The sequence below is a fragment of the Rattus norvegicus genome, chromosome 15 (assembly GCF_021556685.1).
Source record: "Rattus norvegicus strain SHRSP/BbbUtx chromosome 15, alternate assembly SHRSP_T2T, whole genome shotgun sequence".
NCBI lineage: Eukaryota > Metazoa > Chordata > Mammalia > Rodentia > Muridae > Rattus > Rattus norvegicus.
The window spans coordinates 92,277,104-92,296,624 of record NC_141548.1 but is presented as its reverse complement, the minus strand read 5'-3'; positions in this window follow the sequence as shown (position 1 = coordinate 92,296,624).

The window sequence follows — 19,521 nt, the reverse complement described above, 5'->3', positions numbered from 1 at the left end:
TCATTGTGTCCCATAAGTTTGGGTATGTTTTACCTTCATTTTCATTAAATTCTAAAAAGTTTTTAATTTCTTTCTTTATTTCTTCCTTGACTAGGTTATCATTGAGTAGAGCATTGTTCAATTTCCACGTATATGTGGGCATTCTTCCCTTATTGTTATTGAAGACCAGTTTTAGGCCGTGGTGGTCTGATAGCACGCATGGGATTATTTCTATCTTTCTGTACCTGTTGAGGCCCGTTTTTTGACCAACTATATGGTCAATTTTGGAGAAAGTACCATGAGGAGCCGAGAAGAAGGTATATCCTTTTGCTTTAGGATAGAATGTTCTATAAATATCTATTAAGTCCATTTGGCTCATGACTTCTCTTAGTCTGTCTACGTCTCTGTGTAATTTCTGTTTCCATGATCTGTCCATTGATGAGAGTGGGGTGGTGAAATCTCCCACTATTATTGTTTGAGGTGCAATGTGTGTTTTGAGCTTTAGTACGGTTTCTTTTTTTTTTTTTTTTTATTAACTTGAGTATTTCTTATATACATTTCGAGTGTTATTCCCTTTCCCGGTTTCCGGGCAAACATCCCCCTCCCCCCTCCCCTTCCTTATGGGTGTTCCCCTCCCAACCCTCCCCCCATTGCCGCCCTCCCCCCATAGACTAGTTCACTAGTAAGGTTTCTTTTACGTATGTAGGTGCCCTTGTATTTGGGGCATAGATATTTAGGATTGAGAGTTCATCTTGGTGGATTTTTCCTTTGATGAATATGAAGTGTCCTTCCTTATCTTTTTTGATGAATTTTAGTTGAAAATTGATTTTATTTGATATTAGAATGGCTACTCCTGCTTGCTTCTTCCGACCATTTGCTTGGAAAGTTGTTTTCCAGCCTTTCACTCTGAGGTAGTGTCTGTCTTTGTCTCTGAGGTTTGTTTCCTGTAGGCAGCAGAACGCAGGGTCATCGTTGCATATCCAGTTTGTTAATCTATGTCTTTTTATTGGGGAGTTGAGGCCATTGATGTTGAGAGATATTAAGGAATAGTGATTATTGCTTCCTGTTATATTCATATTTGATGTGAGGTTATGTTTGTGTGCTTTTCTTCTCTTTGTTTTTTTGCCAAGACGATTCTTTTTTTGCTTCTTCTAGGGTATAGCTTGCCTCCTTATGTTGGGCTTTACCCTTTATTATCCTTTGTGGTGCTGGATTTGTAGAAAGATATTGTGGAAATTTGGTTTTGTCATGGAATATCTTGGTTTCTCCATCTATGTTAATTGAGAGTTTTGCAGGATACAGTAACCTGGGCTGGCACCTGTGTTCTCTTAGGGTCTGTATGACATCAGTCCAGGATCTTCTGGCCTTCATAGTTTCTGTCGAGAAGTCTGGTGTGATTCTGATAGGTCTGCCTTTATATGTTACTTGACCTTTTTCCCTTACTGCTTTTAATATTCTTTCTTTATTTTGTGCGTTTGGTGTTTTGACTATTATGTGACGGGAGGTGTTTCTTTTCTGGTCCAATCTATTTGGAGTTCTGTAGGCTTCTTGTATGCCTATGGGTATCTCTTTTTTTAGGTTAGGGAAGTTTTCTTCTATGATTTTGTTGAAGATATTTACTGGTCCTTTGAGCTGGGAGTCTTCACTCTCTTCTATACCTATTATCCTTAGGTTTGATCTTCTCATTGAGTCCTGGATTTCCTGTATGTTTTGGACCAGTAGCTTTTTCTGCTTTACATTATCTTTGACAGTTGAGTCAATGATTTCTATGGAATCTTCTTCTCCCGAGATTCTCTCTTCCATCTCTTGTATTCTGTTGGTGAAGCTTCTATCTACAGCTCCTTGTCTCTTCTTTTGATTTTCTATATCCAGGGTTGTTTCCATGTGTTCTTTCTTGATTGCTTCTATTTCCATTTTTAATTCCTTCAACTGTTTGATTGTGTTTTCCTGGAATTCTTTCAGGGATTTTTGTGTCTCCTCTCTATGGGTTTCTACTTGTTTATTTATGTTTTCCTGGAATTCTTTCAGGCATTTTTGCGATTCCTCTCTGTAGGCTTCTACTTGTTCTCTAAGGGAGTCCTTCACGTCTTTCTTGAAGTCCTCCAGCATCATGATCAAATATGATTTTGAAACTAGATCTTGCTTTTCTGGTGTGTTTGGATATTCCATGTTTATTTTGGTGGGAGAATTGGGCTCCGATGATGCCATGTAGTCTTGGTTTCTGTTGCTTGGGTTCCTGTGCTTGCCTCTCACCATCAGATTATCTCTAGTGTTACTTTGTTCTGCTATTTCTGACAGTGGCTAGACTGCCCTATAAGCCTGTGTGTCAGGAGTGCTGTAGACCTGTTTTCCTGTTTTCTTTCAGCCAGTTATGGGGACAGAGTTTTCTGCTTTCGGGAGTGTAGTTTTTCCTCTCTACAGGTCTTCAGCTGTTCCTGTGGGCCTGTGTCTTGAGTTCACCAGGTAGGTCACTTGCAGGGGAAAAGTTGGTCCTACCTGAGGTTCCGAGGCTCAAGTGTGCTCGTGGGGTACTGCCTAAGTCCTCTTGGCGGCAGCAACCGAGAAGATCTGTGCCGCTCTTTCCGGGAGCCTCCGTGCACCAGGGTTCCAGATGGTGTTTGGTGTTTTCCTCTGGCATCTGGATGTGCGCAGAGTGCAGTCTCTTCTGGTTTCCCAGGCGTGTCTGCCTCTCTGTAGGTTTAGCTCTTCCTCCCACGGGATTTGGGTGCAGAGAACTCTTTATCTGGTCTGTTTCCTTCAGGTTCCGGCGGTGTCTCAGGTGCAGGGGTCCTGCCGCTCCTGGGCCCTCCCCTTCGGGAACCCAGAGGCCTTATACAGTTTCCTCTTGGGCCAGGGATGTGGGCAGGGGTGGGCAGTGTTGGTGTTCTCCTCCGCTCTGCAGCCTCAGGAGTGCCCACCTGACCAGGCGGTGAGGTCTCTCTCCCACGGGGTTTGGGAGCAGAGAGCTGCTGCGGGCAGGGATCCGCGGGTGTGTTTATTCATCCATCTTAATATTCTGCTATGCTTGATTTTAATTTCCACATTGTCATGATATGACTGTGTCCTTGATAAGACTAATAATTTTTCTAGGACGTAACATACTTTCACTTTCTGTACCTTTATTATTCATTTAAATTTTCATTTATTTTTAAAGTAAGAAGTCACTTGATCGAGCCATTTTCTTTATTTCCTTTCAAAATATTTATCATTTTCATTGTCAGTTTTATTTTTTATTAACTATATAAAAGTGATTTTGTATGTGTTCTGAGGTCATGAAAGAAATGGAGGTGTACAGTAGTATAAATATAATTTTTAAACTTTATCTAACTTCCCTAAGGATCAACTAACCAGTTTTTTTGTTTCTACTAACATTATTTATTTTTTAAATTTAATATTTTTTTTTACTTATTCACTTTACATCCCACTTCCTGCACCCCTCCCTCAAGTCTTTCCCCTCCCTCCTTCCCTTCTCTGAGTGGGTGGGGGTCCTCTACCCTTGCTCTTCAAGTGTTTGGGAGACTAGGTTCTTCCTCTCTCTCTGAGGCCAGACAAAACAGCCCAGTTATTAGAATACATTCCAGGTGTAGGCAACAGCTTTTGGAATAGCCCCTGTCCAGTTGTTCAGAACACACATTAAGGTTAAGCTGCACATCTGCTACATATGAACAGGAGGCCAAGGTCCAGCCCATATATATTTCCTGGTTGGTGGTTCAGACTCTGAGAGCCCCAAGGGTCCAGGTTAGTAGACTCTGTTGGTCTTCCCATGGAGTTTCATCCTTTTTAGGCCCACAGTCCTTCCTCCTATTCCTCTATAACAGTCCCCGAACTCCATGCACTGTTTGACTGTGGTTATCTCTATCTGTCTGAGGCAGCTGCTGAGTGGAAGCTCTCAGAGAACAACATGATCCTGTCTGCAAGCATAACAGCGTATTATTAATAGTGCTAGAGATTGGTACTTTGCCCATTGGATTAGTCTCAAGTTGGGTCTCATTTGTTGGTCCTTCCCTCAGTCTCTGTACCATTCACTCTGCCTGCATTTCTTCTATACAGGATAAATATTGAGTTGAAAATTTTGTGGGTAGCTTTGTGTCTCTGTTGCTCCACTGGGGTACCTATTTCATTACAGGAGGTGGCCACTTCGGTTTCCATGTCCCCAAAGTAGTGAGTCACAGCTAATGTCACCCCTATTGATTCTTCGGTACCTCCCTTATCCCAGGTCTCTTTCTTGTCCTGGAGATGCCCTCTACATCATCACTCCCATCAATTTTCATTCATTTTCATGGCCTTCTAGGCATCTGTTCTGTCCTCCACATCTGATCCTGAATCACCCATCCCCCTCCCCATGCCTCCATGTTCCCTTCCTCCATCTCTGTCTTATAAAAATTTTGTTTGTCATTTTCATTTTTTAATAAATTAGCTTTTCTACATATTAGAACAGAAATAATATTTACTACCTCCTGCTCATACTACTCCTCTGTACTCTGACATCCTTATACCTATATTTAAGTAGATTCATTTGTGAGACAGCCAGTCTAGAACTAAGTTTCTTCTAACATGCTGTGTCATCCCAGGACACAGACAAAACTGTTTTGGAAGGTGACAGTATTACCCATGGTATTACCCATGGAATTGGCCAGCCTCAGGAAACGTAACTGCACTTGTATGAGTGAAAACAGGCGGGAAGTAAGAGGTTTTTTGTGTTTAATGTGAGGAATCCATCACCACCTTTTATTTTTAACAACTGCCTGTATTTGGTGGTAGCCGTTTTGGAAGGTTTATGAACTTTTAGGACTCAGAGATTATCTGGTTAAATGAGTCACAGTAAGAGAGCTTCTGAAGCTTGCTCTGATCCTAGCTGTCCCATGCTCTCTCTACGTCCATTGGGCTGAGATGAGGACAAACATCTGCCTCGTGGTCAAACAAGCTGCCAGTAGCTACTTCCACTGGACTTACTTCTCCATCATAATGGAGCTGCTCTAGAATGCTAACAAAATACCTCTGTCCCAACCCTTCTCCAAGACACAGATGTGGAAACTGAGACCAATAGATTAATGTCAGGGAACAGGAAAGCAGACATCCGTTGTGAGTAGAAATCAGAGAGAGAGAGAGAGAGAGAGAGAGAGAGAGAGAGAGAGAGAGAGAGAGAGAGAGAGAGAGAGAAACAGACAGAGAGGCAGAGACAGAGACAGAGACAGAAACAGAGAGAACAGGCACAAGATCTAGCTGTCACTTAAATTTTGCCAAAAAATGAGCTGTTTTCTCCACTGGGCCCATCCGCAGAACTTTTGTATCCTCATCACATAGTACAGGACCACAAATACAATTCAGAAGATTTTGGTCCATATTTTGTCATATAATAAAAGTGCAAACTTTGTACTTCCTAAAGTGACAGAATCTGATAGGCACGCCAGTTCTCAAAACATCTATTGGGCTTGGTGATGCAACAGCACATACCTTTAATTCCATCACTTAGAGAGCAAAGGCAGGAGCACTTCTGTATGTTTAAGGCCACCTAGTCTCCAAAGTGAGCTACAGACTAGGAAGAACTCCATAAGGAGACCTTATCTCAAAACTAATGAACAGTCCTAACAAAAATATGTCCACGGAAGTGACCACCTCCATGGGCTCTAATGTAAACAAGCAAACATGAATTAAAGGCAAAGAACTTGTTTGGCTGAGTCTGTTTTGGGTTTTGGTTTCTGTGGTACACTCCTGTGGTCCTTGTTGAATGTTAAATTGCTATGGTGATACATCCCAAATATTCTTTGAATCATCAAGCCAGGAAATGTTTTCATTTATACATGGAGTTAAAATAGATTAAAAATCTGCGATGCCTTTGAATTTCCTTAGGTTATTTTAAAAATGACAAACAATTGGCATACATGACAGGCACCCATCTATCTGTGTATTTAATAAAGCCGAATGAGATGAAGACTAATGTACCATACTGATGTTTGCGGAATTTCATTAATGTGTTTCCAGACTATCATAACTCACTCACCTCTGCTGAGTTTATGAGCCATTGGTTTTGCTCCAGCACATAAAATCAGCTTCCCTATCACAATATGGAGACTAATAATCTCAGAGATGACACTTCTTCACATTTAGAAACAAGGTGACTCATTTATTTCCCCCTCCCCTAGGCAAGAGGATGACGAGTCTTTCAAATTAGATCCAACATTAGATTTGATACAAAGTATCTGACAAAATCCTAATTTCTCTTTGAAATATAAAAATATCAAAATGCTATGACAATTTTACATCTGCACAGAAGTACAAGTAATGTACTAGTAAACTGCATGCTATATAAATTAGTTTTTATTTCTACTGAAATTGGAATACCTTTAAAATCATCTAACAGCATTAAAGTCCATTGACACAAATGATAAGTCATTAAATATCTGTACTCTGTGAGGGTAAGAGAGATTTACTAATATTTTTGCCATAAAATTGTCTCAGTCTTGTTGACACTCCTCCAAGAAGAAATGAAAGATCACCTTTTTTTTTACGAAAGATCATCTTTACAAAGTATATAATATTAAAATTAGATTTATTAGAAGAATAGAATTAATGATGTCCACATTATCTATATGTTTCACTCTACTTTAACTGCTTTTAAGATTAGATTAGGGTTATATAATTAATCTCTCATTAAAATACACCACAAGAATAACAAAAATAGAAAGACGGTCAACAATCAATGTGTATAAGATCTGCCTTCTCCCTGTTTATTCGTTAAAGCATCCCTGTTGCCCTGGTCCCTGTTTGTGCACACACTACATTTGGTCCTCTCCTGCTTCACTGCCCTTCATAGTTTTCTTTATTACAGGAAATGCATTCTCTTTCAAATCTAATATATTTTCCCATTCTGTTTGGAAAGCTTGAGTTGAGTTTTTTGGTTGACAGCATCCTTGGGATCATGTACGTCTCAGTTTGATTGCCAGGCAGGTGAAAGAGACTGCATTCTGCAACTACATTTACAAAACAGGAATGGATGAATCTGTGCTTTTACAGATGTTTTCACAAATAATAGAGGATTTACCTGTTAGGAACAATGAGACACAATTTCAGGTCCTGCTGAGTTTTTGACTGTGTGATAGCAACCCCATCCCTCACTTGATGCCCTGTCCTTCTGCTGCAGGTGGGCTCAAGAACTTCCCTCTCCCCACTGTAGGATATTTCATCTAGGGTCCTGAGAGTCTCTCACTTCCTAGGTCCCTGGTACATTCTGGAGTGTCCTCCCAACAACCTTCCTCCTTAGGTCACTTGTTTCCATTATTTCTACTGGTCCTCAGGGCTTTAGTCCTTTTGCACCACCCAATACCAGAACATGTTCTCGTCTCCTGCCTCTCCCCTTTCTCCTTTCCCTCCCAGACCCCTCCCTCCCTCCCCCCTTTGAGGTCGCTTTCTTCTCCCTCTCAATTGAGACTGAAGCATCCTCACTTGGGACTTTCAGCTTGTTGAACTTTTTGAGTTTTGTGGACTCTGTCTTAGGTATTCTGGCCTTTTTTTTTTTTTTTTGTCTAATATCCACTTACTAGTGAGAACATACAGTGCATGTCATTTTGGGTCTGTTACCTCACTCAGAATGGTATATTCTATTTCCATCCATTTGTCTGCAAAACTCAGGATGTTCTTGTTCTTAATAGCTGTGTAGTACTCCATTGTGTAAATGAACCTCATTTTCTGTATCCATTCTTCTGTCATGGGACACCTGGGTTGTTTCCAGCTTCATAAATAAGGCCGCTATGAACATAGTGAAACTTGTGCCCCTGTGGCATGGTGGAGCATCTTTGGGGTATATTCCCAAGAGTGGTATTAATTTATCCATTTTTCCTTTGAGAGTTATGTGGGTTGGTCACATTTCTAGTTATTCCTTCTGAATAAAACTGTTATGAGCCCAATGTCCTTGTGGTATGGGATAGCATCTTTAGGCTATATACTGAAAAGTAATATAGCAGTTTGTTAAAGTAGAACTATTCCTAGATTTCTGAGAAACTACCACATTGACTTCAAGAGTGCTAGTGGAAGTTGCTCTCTGTCCACCCATGGATTAGTGTTCTCCTTGCTCCTCTCCAGTACATGCTGTCCCTTGAATTTTTTATCTTAGACATTCCGATGGATGTAGGATGGAATTGCACAGTCATTTTGATCTTCATTTCTCTGGTTACTAAGGACCTTGAACATTTCTTTAAGAGTCTCTCATCCATTAGAGATTCTTCTCTATTTAGATCTCTATCCCATCTTTTAATGTGGTAATTAGGTTATGTAGTATCTAACTTCTTGAGTTTTTATGTATTTAATGTACTAGTCCTGTGTTGGATGTAAGGTCGGTTACAATCTTTTTCCCATTGTGTAGGCTGCTGTTTTCTTGCAGTGATAGTGTCCTTACAGAAGCTATCCAGTTTCACAAGGTCCCACTTAAGAGTTGCTGGTCTTAGTGCCTAAGCTATTGATGTTCAGGAAGTTGTCTCCTGTACCAATGAATTCAAGGTTATTCCCTACAATAACTTCTATTAGATGAAATGTATCAAGTTTTATATTGATGTCTTCAATCTACTTAAACATGAATTGGTGCAGAGTGGTCAATATGTCTGTTTCTATACCAATACCATACAGTTTTTATTACTGTTGCTCTGTGGTAGAGCTTGAAGCCAGGGGCAGTTATACCTCCAGAAGTTAGATTCTTCTACAGGATTGTTTTAGCTACCCTGAGATTTTTGATTTTCCATAGGGAGTTATGAATTGTTTTTACAAAATGTATAAGGAACTGTGTTTGAAATTTGAGAGGGATTGCATTGAATGTGTAGATTGCTTTTGATAAGATGGTATTTTCAGTATTTTAATCCTATCAATGCACAAGCATGGGAGATCTTTCCATCTTCTGATATCTTCTTATTCATTTCATCATAGACCTGAAGTTCTTGCTATACTTGTCTTTCATTTGTTTGGTGATAGTTACCACAAGTTCTTATACATGATTTGTAGACATTAAAAAGGGTGTTGGTTCTCTGATTTCTTTTGCAGGCCATTTATAAATTGTATACAGGAGGCTGCTAATTTTTTTTTTCAGATAATTTTGAATCCAGCCATTTTGCTAAGGTATTTATCAGCTGTAGGAGTTTTCTGGTAGAGCTTGAGAGGTCAGATATGTGTACTAACATATTATCCAAGAATAGGAGAATATTAATGACTGTTTCTGCTTCCTTAGGGCATATAAGATTATTTACTTCTTTACCTGATATTGATTAACTTTCTTAAGTGGTAACTATACAGAAAATCACCCATTTCATTTAGACCTTCGGATTTTATATAGGACATATTGAAGTAAAACCTAATGATTCTTTGGAGTTCCTCGGTATCTGTGGTTATGTGCCCCTTTCCATTTATCACTTTGTAAATCCGGGGATTGTGTCTATGCCTTTTAGTTAGTATGGCTAAGAGTTTGTCTACCATGTCAATTTTCTCAAAGAACCAACTTTCTGTTTTCACTGATTCTTCATATTTTTCTCTTTGGTTTTCATTGACTGATTTTAGCCCTGAGTATGATTATTTACTGATATCTCTTGGGCGTGTTTGACCCTGCCTTCTAGAGGTATTTCAGGTATTTTGCTTAGCTGCTAGGAAGAGATCACTCTGATTTCTTTGTGGAGGCACTAAATGTTATGAACTTTAGTTTGGGCACTGCTTTGATCGCTTCCTATATTTTTTGAGATGTTGTGCCTTCATTGTCTTTGAATTCTAGAAAGTCTTTTAAATCTTTATTTCCTCCCTCACCCAGTGGTTATAAGGTTCAGATTGGTTCAGTTTCTCTGAATTTGTAGGCTTTTGTTTGTTTGTTTGTTTCTGGTGTTGTAGATGTCTAGCTTTAATCCATGATGATCAGATAAGATGCAAAGGGTTATTTCAATTTCCTTGTATCTGATGAAGTTTGCTTTGTGACCTATTTTATGCATATTATATATTTATTATATGCAGAAGACCTATTTTATTATATTGCAGAAATTCTGTGAGGTACTGAGAAGAAAGTATATCATTTTGCATTTGAGTGAAATGTTTTGTAGATATGTTTTAGATCCGTTTGAGTCATAACTTCAGTTAGTTTCATTATTTTATGTTTAGTTTCTGTTGATGACCTGTACATTGGTGAAAGTACAGTGATGAAGTCTCAGACTATTAGTGTGTGGGCTTTGATATGTAATTTTAGCTTTAATGATGTTTAATTTATGAATGTGAGTACCCTTGCATTTGGGGCATAAATGTTCAGAATTGAAATTCATTTTGGTGGATTTTTCCTTTGATAAATATAAAGTGTCCTTTTTATCTCTTTGGTTACTTTACATTGAAAGTCTCTTTTCTTAAATATTAGAATGGCTACTCAGCTTGTTTCTTGGATCTGTTTGCTTGGAAAAACTTTTCTCAGCCCTTTGTTCTGAAGTATTTTCTTGTGTTCAGTAGGATGGATCCTGTGTAAGTATTCACTCTCTTAGTTCATGTATTTTTATTAGGGAATTGAGTCCTTTAATGTTGAGAGATATTAATAACCAATGATTATTAATTCTTGTTACTTTGATGTTGGTGATGGTAGTGTGTGTGTGTGTGTGTGTGTGTGTGTGTGTGTGTGTGTGTGTGTTTGTGTGTTTGGATTTCATGAAAATGTAGTTTTCAATAAAAATAAACCTCTTTGGTTAGGAATGAGAGCTATACTTACATGAGAGTATTAATATATAGAATTCCATTAAAATTAGTAATGAGATTAAAGTCATGTGATGGTCCATCCATCCTCAACATGAGCAATATATTCTAGAAATAAGTATAAATATGAGAATACAGAATCATTCTGAATTACACATTACAAAAGAACAGACATGAAGTCAGATTTATGTTTTTTTTTTTAAATGTATATCATGATTGCAACCTAAACCACTCTAGAATGTATGTTTTTGAAAAGTTTCTTTCTTTTTGGTTGGGAGTTTCTTTTGCTGAAGAGAAATGGAGGAGGAATGGATGGAGGGGATGGTATGGAGGGACTGGAGAAGAGGAGAGAGGGGAAACTGCTGTCAGATATAAAGTAAATGAAAAAAAATTAAAACCCTAAAAAACTTTAGTAGTTTAGGAGAAGTAGCTCGAGTAGGATCTCATAAAGGTTATGTGGCCTTATAATACACAATTAGTGTGCTAACACTATTGGGCAGAAATTTCTTCAAATCAAGCTGGTCTTGAGTCAAATTAAACAGCTGTTCATTACCCATGGAATATATTGCTGTTCTTTTCAGTTGGCAGGCACTATATCTTGGTAGGAATGTTGACTACACTACTCTCTTGGCACTTCGTATAGCTCCTCATGTTACAATGAGAGCTAGTCCTCAGGGTGGAAACATCAATGCCAGATCCCATTTCTTCCTACAGTGTGTGTTCAATGTGTAGATTGCCTTCTGCAAAATGATCTTAACTTTAGCTTCAGAAAGACAACCAAGGGCAATGGCAGTATGCTAGCTTGTTTTGGGAGTCTGTTGGATCTCCTGACCAGTCAATTCAAGGGAGGCTTCCCTTGGCTGGCCTATTTTTGTTAGTCTATGAATGTTAGAGTGATCATCATAACCCAATTGACATAATATTACTTCTATACCTTTATTTATATACTTCTCCCCTAAAAGCTCTTTGTGATTTCTTTCACATTAAATGATCTTTCCACATCACTGCTGAAAAATATTTACAACTTTGAATAAAAAGTGTTCATTAATGTTGCCTGTGCCCCGGACAGCTCTCCACCCAAACCTACCTGCCCTTGGGGGTAGGGGACAATTTGGTGCAGTCCCTGACACATACTCTAGGAGCTGGTAAAAAAACGCTGCAACAAACTCATCTGAGCACTGCTGCAAGGTCCTTTAATACACTCCACCCATGCCCCAATCAGTCCCAATAAAGTATCTATTCTTAACAGCAGTTTCTGATTGACTAGCCCTGTTTGCATTTGCAATCCTTGTCCTCTCAGGCAGTCCTCAATTAGGTCCTCCTGCATGAATGCTGATGTCACAAGCAGTCCTCAATTAGGTCCTCTTACAGATGCTTCTGCAGCTGCCTGGACCCCCAGCATTTACATAGAGGCAGCCCTGCTGTTCCTGTTACATATTAAACAGCTTCTGCATCATTAAAATGATGTACATGGACTGTATTACTCTGCTATTAACCTTGAGTGTATTATTATACATATGTATGTAAAAATTATTACCTATGCTCAGGGTCAGAAGTTGTATATATTCATATATCACATTATTATGTTTTAGGCATTAAGTAGACTGAATTCTTCAGTGACACCAAAGACCCTACAATGTATACTTCAACAGTGCTATGGAGTTCCCAACATATTATAATCTTAACCTTAAAGATAACAGCATGAAAGATATTTTACACAGAATGAAAAGTTCTTCTTGGCTTAAAACTGAAGATACTATATATTATTTAATTTTTCTAATGCCTAAAAGTAGAAAGAAGTCCCCAAATCACAGACCATAAGGACCACAGGTCACCATCATGCATTACACTAGTATTTGCATTATGCCAACACTATGAATAACACAAAAAGATAATTTTTATCAAAGCTTCCAGATATGAAATCACAATTTTGGCATTTTTATTACAATTCTGGGACTACTGGGCTAAATTGAGAATTCAACAAAGTTATATCTATAATTTTAACCTAGGATTATGTGTTCATATTTTTAAGGATGTGTGTTTGGAAGTCTTTGTTACACACCATTAAGAGAGTACGCAAGCAGGAACCCATTGCTTCAGTTGCATATGTAGCAGAGGATGACCTTACTTGGCATCAGCAGGAGGAGAGGCCCTTTGTCCTAGCAAGACTCAATGCCCCAGTTTAGGAGAATGCCAGGGAGGTAGGTAGGAGTGGGTGGGTGGATGGGTGGGGGAGCATCCTCATAGAATCAGGGGCAGAGGAATGGGGAACCAGGAAACAGATAACATTTGCAATGCAAATTTATAAAATATCCACTACAAAAATTTAAAAAGAGCTAGGATACCCATTTTTCTTTCTTTTTAGTCTTTGTTGAGTCTACCTTTTCCTCTTGATTCCTTAGATTAGTATCACATGCTCACACTTCTCTGATGTGAGTATCAGATGTGTATTCTGGTGGAATTGCTTCCCGAAATTGGATCTTATTTGAAATCAGTCATTAGCCTGATTCTTTGTCATCAGGATCTAGGTATAATCAATACCTGATAATGCTTAGCATTGTAAGACTTCACAGTTTTCTGAGCACATTTATAGCCATCGAGCATTAGAAATAGCACATAAGATGTTTTCATGATTCTAGAAGCACTGTGGGAAGAAGCTTTTAGAAACTCACAATGATAGTCAGGGTTCATGATTCCTTCAGAAAACAAATCTCTGTCCAAATGTCTGTAAGGAGAAGCGTGGGTTGTAGAAGCATTAAGATCAGTGACACAGTTAGCAGATTGTGGAGCTGGTGCCTATTGTAAACAGTTGCCTAAAAACAAGCATTGAATTGGAATTTCTATCTGAATTTACTGAATCTACATGATGATCTCAGTAGTACCTTTGTTCAGAGTATTAAATAAGGAAGAAAAATATCTGACTATCAACAGGAAAATATAAGTATGTCTGAGATGGCAATATTTAAGAAATGTCCTTGATAATAAATTCTTACTTGAGATTGGTGTTGTTCTTTGTTCATTAGGGAAAAAAAAGAATGCATATTACAGAAGTAGGCAGCTTACGTTCATTTCCTAAGGCCACTTGAAGAGCTCTGCTCTAATAAAATGCATCTCATGAGTGAGAACTGAATGTAAATGTTTTCGTTTTGAAACATTAATGATTGTTAAAAATGATAACATTATAGATGCAATTTTGAGATAACATAAAATACCCTCAACTCATTTTTTTTTTCATTAATGGGCTGAAGGAATTGTCACTGAAGCATTCTCATCATCAATCAGTGGAAGACAAGAAAAGTTCCTGTGACTTCTGAGTTTGAATTAGGAAATAAATCGAATCATTTCTCCTACCATTAACCTTCTAAATGAACCTACAGAGCTTTAGTTGGTCCGTGATTGGTAGCAATTAAAATAAAATATAATTAGCACCATCTCAATTATCTCCAACTCACTTTAAGAAATAATTTTCTCATTCTTTTGATCCTATGGAGAGCAAAAAAATGGTGTATGTCATTTTCAACACAGAAAGACAAAAATAATGGGAAAATGCTTTCATGTAGATTAATTAAATGATAAAAAAATTCTATTACATAGTTCCTTAAGTCATTCTTATATTGCTAATACATTTACTTTATGATCAATAATGTAGAAATGTAATATAACCTATAATTTTATGTAATGTATGCTTATGTATGCATATTATATATAGACATATTGGATTATTTTACAGTTGTTATGCATAAATTGATTGCAAAAATTTATTTTACCTTTAAAAATCTATAATTATTGAGAAATACAATATAAAATTTGTGTAAGAGCAAATATATTATAATACCATAAATATTTTAAAGCATGATGTGCTGGTTTATATCTCCTATACAATTATTTGTTAGGTCAAGGCAGCAGGTGTTCCATTAGTTTGCATGGGTCTTTGCAATATGTAGTATGTTCTAGGACAGTCAGGGCTGTACCTTGACACTCTATCAAAACAGAAAAAAGGAGCAATAAAAAAGTTCAAATAAAGGTGGAAGAATATTGCAAACTAATTTATAAAATATTTTAAGTGCAGCAAACTGTTTTACCATTACTGTAGAATTATAAATATTATGTGTTTATGTAATAAAATATTTATTAATATATGCCTTAGTTTTATAAGCAACTGAAATGCATTATTTTACGAAGATTTTTTTTCTCAATTTAAAATTTTGTGCAGGTACTCCTAAATAATGAGTAAGTAGAACTATTCTATTAAATTATATATATATATATATATATATATATATGTAAAAGTAATAACATTAAATAACTATACAATTTTTGTAATGGAGACCTTATTGTTGTATATCATCTACAAACATTTATGATATGGTGAATTTCAGCAAGACATTATTGAAGTATATAAACTATGAAGCCATAAATAAGGTCCTGAACTGATTTTAAAAAGATGGCACTGCAAACTTTGGGAGTATGGTAGTTTGTTTGTTTAGCAGCAAAAGGAGTTAGTGAGCACAATATATCATGAGACATAACTAGTGAATGTGGTTAGACTAGTTGATTGTGTCAAGTACTCGAGATCTCTTTACTTCTTGTTATTGATTGAATAAGACATGCAAATTGGATAGTTTCATTTTTTATAAGGATTGTTAAATGAAAAAGTTGAGAAAGAAACAAAATAATGATGGTCCTAAAGAGAATTTTTTTTCTCATAGTAGATCTCAGAGAAATGCAATTGACCTACTTTCTTTCTTAGGCCTCAGAGGACATTCACGTGAAGAGATGACTTGAAGTGGGAAAATCAGAAAGCTGTCATGTGTGGGTTCATTTCTGTGTCTTCAATTCTATTCCACTGATCTATCTGCTTATCTCTGTACCAATACCATACAGTTTTTATCACTATTATTCTGTAATTCCCCCAGAAGTTCTTTTATTGTTGAGTGTAGTTTTTGCTATTCTGGGTTTTTGTTATTCCAAATGAATTTGTAATTTGCTCTTTCTATGTCTATGAAGAATTGAATTGGAATTTTGATGGGGATTGCATTGAATCTATAGATTGATGTTGGCAAAATGGCCATTTTTATTATATTAATCCTGCCAATCCATGAGCATGGGAGGTCTTTCCATATTCTGAGATCTTCTTCAATTTCTTTCTTCAGAGACTTGAAGTTCTTGTCATACACATCTTTCACTTGTTTGGTTAAAGTCACATCCACATCGAGATATTTTATATTATTTGGGACTATTGTGAAGGTTGTCATTTCTGTAATTTCTTTCTCAGCCTGTTTATCCTTTGAGTAGAGGAAGGCTACTGATTTGTTTGAGATAGGTTTATATCCAGCCACTTTGCTGAAGTTGTTTTTCAGACTTAGTTGTTCTCAGGTGGAACTTTTGAGGTCACTTCAGTATACTACCATATCATCTGCAAAAGTGATATTTTGACTTCTTCCTTTCCAATTTGTAACCCTTTGACTTTCTTTCATTGTCTGATTGCTCTGGCTAGGACTTCAAGAACTATATTGAATAAGTAGGGAGAGAGTGGGCAGTCTTAAAGCCATCCAATGGAAAAAGATAACATTTTCAATAAATGGTACTGGTTCAACTGGAGGTCACCATGTAAAAGAATGCAAATTGATCCATTCTTATAGCCCAGTACAAATCGTAAGTCCAAGGGGATCAAGGACCTACGCATCAAACCAGATACATTCAAACTAATAGAAGGAAAAGTGGGGAAGAATCTCGAACACATGGGCACTGGGGAGAATTTCCTGAACAAAACACCAATGACTTATGCTCTAAGATCAAGAATCAACAAATGGGATCTAATAAAACTGCAAAGCTTCTGTAAGTCAAAGGACACGGTCATTAAGGACAAAACAGCAACCAACAAGATGGGGAAAAGATCTTTACCAATCCTTCATAAGATAGAGGGCCAATATCCAAAATATACAAATAACTCAAGAAATTAGACTCCAGAGATCCAAATAACACTTAAAAATGGGGTACAGAGCTAAACAAAACATTCTCAGCAGAGGATTATCGAATGGCTGAGAAGCACCTAAAGAAATGTTCAACATCCTTAGTCATCAGTGAAATGACGAAAACAACCCTGAGATTCCATCTCACACCAGCAGGATGGCTAAGAAAAAATCTCAGGCAACAGCAGATGCTGGCAAGGAGATAGAGAAGGAGGAACACTCCTCCATTGTTGGTGGGATTTCAAAGTGGTAGAACCACTCAGGAAATTAGTCTGGAGGTTCCTCAGAAAATTGGACATTGTACTGCCTGAGGACCCAGCTATACCTCTCCTGTGCATATACCCAAAAGGTTCCCCAACATATAACAAAGACACATGTTCCACTATGTTCATCGCAGCCTTATTTATAATAGCCAGAAGCTGGAAAGAACCCAGATGCCCTTCAACAGAGGAATGGATACAGAAAATGTGGTACATCTACACAATGGAGCACTACTCAGCTATCAAAAATAATGACTTCATGAAATTCACAGGCAAATGGATTGAACTAGAAAATATCATCCTGAGTGAAGTAACCCAATCACAGAAAAAACACACATGCACTCACTCATAAGTGGTTATTAGCCCAAAAGTTCAAATTACCCTAGATGTAATCCATGTACCACATGAAGTTCAAGAAGAAGGATGACCAAAGTGTGGATTCTTTGGTCATTCTTAAAAGGAGTATCAAAAATATCCATAGGAGGGGCAAAGTTTAGAGCAGAGACTGATGGAAAGACCATTTATAGTCTGCATATATATATATATATATATATATATATATATATATATATATAGAGAGAGAGAGAGAGAGAGAGAGACATGAAAACTAGATAAGATGGGTGAAGCTAAGAAGTGCATGCTGACAGGAACCCGATATAGATCTCTCCTGAGAGACACAGCCAGAACATGTCAAACACAGAGGCAAACACTAGCAGCAAAGCACTGAACTGAGAACGGGACCCCGTTGGAGGAATTAGAGAAAGGATTGAAAGAGCTGAAGGGGCTTGTGACCCATAAGAACAACAATGCCAACCAACCAGATCTTCCAGGGACTAAACCACTACCCAAAGTCTATACATGGACTGACCCATGGCTCTAACTGCATATGTAGCAGATGATGGTCTTTTTGGACACCAATGGAAGGAGAAGTCCTTGGTCTTGCCAAGGATGGACCCCCAGTGTGAGGGAATGTCATGTCGAGGGGGGGGGTGGGTTGGGCAGTAAATGGGGATGGATGAGGAGGGGAAAACCCTTATAGTAGAAGGGGAGGGGGAGGAGATAGGGGGCTTATGGACATGAAACTGGGAAAGGGAATAACATTTGAAATGTAAATAAAGAAACATCTACAAAACAACAACAAACTAACCCCCCCCAAAAAACTAAAAAACAAATAACAAAAGAAAAAACCTCAGTTAAGAAAAAAGAAAAAGAAAAAGAAAGTTGTCATTTATACCACAACAGGGGCCTGAAGAGAGGGACAGACATTTCAATTTGCAGAGAAATAAAGGCAATTTATAAAGGCAATTTCTTCCTTTTATGTTTCCAATTAGTAGTTTTTTTCTATATGCCAACAGGCACCGACTATGAGCTTACCTTGTAATTGCATAGGCAAGGAGGGGTTGCAAGCGCAGAGACAGCTGTAGGGAAAAACTATGTAGCAGATAGGGAGTCTGTAATCTAACAATTATGTTTGGGTTTCATAATTTTAGTTGTATCATGTATAGAAGGGAAAATAGCAAAGATAAAAGGACGGCTTGTACAGGGATATAGGAAGTATGCCTAATGAATACTGCATGTTTGAAAAACAGTTAAGAACAAGAAGCCTATTATACACTAAAAGAAAAAATGATATTGAAATACCTAGTGATCATGGAGATATAACATTTTTATGAGTAAATAACTGAGAGTAGACTAATTTTTAATTACATTTAATTTTTTACAGTCCAGTCCTTTCTCCCCTCCCAGTTTGTCCTCCCACAATTCCTCATCTCATTCTTCCTCATGCTGTCTCTAAGAGGATGCCCCACCACTGCAGGCCTCCCCACTCCCTGGGGCCTCCATTCTCTCAAGGGTTAGAAGGTTAGGTGCATCGTTCCCCACTGAGGCCAGACCGGGCAGTCCTCTGCTGTATATGTGTCAATGGCCTCAGAGCAAATCATGTATGCTACCTGAGTGGTTCCTCAGTGTTTGGGAGATCTCAGGGGTCCAGGTTGGTTAAGACTTCTGGTCTTCCTAGGGGTCACCTTCCTCCTCAGCTTCTTCTTGCCTTTCCCTAATTCCACCAAAGGGTTCCCTGACTTCAGTTCAATTGTTGGGTGTAAGTATCTGCTTCTGTCTCAGTCACCATGCTAGGCTGCTGTCTGTAAGCACACCATGGCATCAGTAATAGTGTTAGGCCTTGGGCCTCCCTTGGAATGGGTCCCAACTTGGGCCTGTCACTGGATCTCCTTTCTCTCGGGCTCTTCTTCATTTCTGTTTTAGACAGGAACAATTCTTGGTCAGAGTTTTTGACTTTGAGATGGCAACCCCGTCCTTACTTGATGCTCTGTCTTTCTACTGGAGATAAACTCTATGAGTTCCTTCTTCCCATTGTTGGACATTTCATCTACCGTCTCTCCCTTTGAATCCTGAGAGTCTCTCACCTCCCAAGTACTTTCTACAGCATGTCCTGAGTTTACATATTTCCATTCATTCTGCTGGTCCTCAGGGCTTATCTCCTGCCCCCCTCCCCAATACCTAATCACATTCTCCTTTTCCCATCCCCCTCCACTCTCCCACCCAGGTCCCTTCCTCCCTGTGCCTCCTGTGGTTGCTTTCTTCTTGCTTTCAAATGG